This window comes from Belonocnema kinseyi, chromosome 1, assembly GCF_010883055.1.
Source record: "Belonocnema kinseyi isolate 2016_QV_RU_SX_M_011 chromosome 1, B_treatae_v1, whole genome shotgun sequence".
Classification (NCBI taxonomy): Eukaryota; Metazoa; Arthropoda; class Insecta; order Hymenoptera; family Cynipidae; genus Belonocnema; species Belonocnema kinseyi.
The window spans coordinates 125,489,379-125,491,667 of record NC_046657.1 but is presented as its reverse complement, the minus strand read 5'-3'; the positions used below and the strand labels follow the sequence as shown (position 1 = coordinate 125,491,667).

General features: G+C 28.4%; 1 long non-coding RNA gene across 1 annotated transcript in view; it reads right to left on the bottom strand.

Annotated features, from left to right (window-relative positions):
• Nucleotides 1–1,156: 1,156 nt before the first annotated feature.
• Nucleotides 1,157–2,289, bottom strand: part of LOC117174297 — a 42,731-nt gene continuing 41,598 nt past the window's right edge. The window contains exon 3 of the long non-coding RNA XR_004467287.1: nucleotides 1,157–2,039. This is a non-coding gene — a long non-coding RNA (uncharacterized LOC117174297). The remainder of the gene's footprint in view (nucleotides 2,040–2,289) is intronic.

The window sequence follows — 2,289 nt, the reverse complement described above, 5'->3', positions numbered from 1 at the left end:
ATGACGTGGGTATAAGCATTTTTCAAAAAATTAATATTTTTTTTCAAATTTTCATACATCTGAAAACTTTAATGGCAATAATATATTTTACAGAAAATATTTTTTTTTACGTAGACACTGGAAATTTTCCAGATTTTCTTTTTCGAAAAAAATGTTTTTTTTTACCCTACATTTTGGAAAAATATTTTTCCAAAGAAAAAAGCTCAAAAATGTTTACTGTATTCATTTCAAAAAGCAAACCTTTTCTCTTTGATACATTCTTGTCTATCACTTAAATTTACGGAGATTTTGAAAATTTGAAACAAAATGTCAATTTTTTGAAAAAATGTTCATACTCACATCGTATTTGACGAAAATAATTTTTTAATTAGTGATTTAAATATAGCTTATAAAGAGTTATAAAATGCAATACTTCAAATTTTTATGTGGTCTTTTTCCAGAATTGGTGAGGGATCAAAGATGGACAAGAAATTTTGGAATTTTCAATATTTAATTATCATTTGAATAAATTAGAAATAAAATTGATACGTAATTGTCAGTGTAATGTTGATTTAAATGATATTAAAAATTATTACCTGACTTTGTAAAAAAATATTCAAATTAATGCGCTTCGGATTTCACCGTGTAAAAAACAAATAATAATTATTATTTCTAGGTATTGGGAAAATGACTGTCAATCCTATAAATGTTATACAATTATTATTATTATCTTTTCAAGCTATGAATATACAAGAAAGTCCCATTACTAAAGATGAAATTGCTTTAAAGGATAATATAGGAAAACTATTACTTGATTGTATAAATAACTTTGAGGATCCAGAATTCATTGTGGAATCTATATTAGCTTTTCAAGAGCCATTTAAGAATACTGAAATGCATATTGTTGAAGATATTGACAGAATCTGGTCAGCGGATGTTGATGAACACGGACTAGTATGTACAGTGGATACAGAAGATCTATCTTGGGATTACAAACGAAAAGCTGTGGACTATTGGAGAAGCGGAGTTACGAAAAATCTCGCTCTGCAAACTGTGCAGCATAGATTTCGAAAAGTCCAATCATTTACACAGTTGAGACGATGGGCGCATACTTTGAATAAAGGAGGCACTTATAAAGAAAAAATTGGAAGAATCAATAAATTTGTCTTAGATAATTTTCAGTCATCTTCCGATGCCGGTTATATAATTCACGATAGAGATTTACAAAAATGGGCCTTACATCTGGGTAATTCTTACATTAAGTACTCTTATTAGCAAACTTTCTTGATTATAAATAATATCAGGAAGATGGATGTAAGGATTTGATAATAATATTGTTCATATGATTTATAATTATCCTCCGTTTGGTTAATGAGTTCCAATCGTTCTTGAAGGCTTCCCATTAAAATGTGATGTCCACTTGTAATCCATTTACTTTTAGGAAATTAATAGTTGTTTAATTCATTTGTTTGCTTAAATAAATTCTGAAAATTTAGATGTTTAACAAGTACGTATATGGAATTTAAAATATTACTATTATGTTTTTGAGGGTATGAAAATGATTCGGACATAGATCCAGAATTAGGACGAGAAACAGTGACTTTGCTAAGTTACATATTTTCTTTTTTCTTTTGGCAGGCCTAACGGATTACATGTATATTTGTTGTTAATCTTTCATACTACTGGAAAAAATGATACGAATAATTAAAGAAATTGAAGCAAAGGTAAGAATCACAGCTCTTTCTTAGCATCAAGCTATTCCGCTTATGATATTTTAAATGCATCAATCGACTAATTAGAAATTGGAATTACAGTTGCTCACATAACATAGAGACCTATTTTAATTTTGATTCCTTCGATGCCATTTGCGAATCTTCCATAGTCTTCAAAAATTAGGCCAAGTTTTACTTTAGCATTTTTCGCTCATTTGTAATGTCCGAGAGACTTTTTATAATTTAATCCAATCCTTCTTTGGTGTCTTCTGAGATAAATTTAGCTGTTTGTAAAAAGTTTCCAGATGTTGGTTTTTTGATAGTATTGCCTTCATGTTCCTTGCTGAACTGCAATGATAAATAATGCGTATAAATATGCCATCAAGGTTGTTTGTCTTTTATGAAGTGACTTATTCAAGGAGAAAATTCAAGAAACAAGATTCATATATAAATGGACAATTGGCCTATGTCTAACTAAAGTGAAAGAAATAGAGTTTCAGTTTGAAATTATTTTTTTTCGAGTATTGCGAGTTAAAAGTTTGAGCATGCAAAGTTAGCATTGTTCTTTATATTACGTATATATAAAATATATAAATAA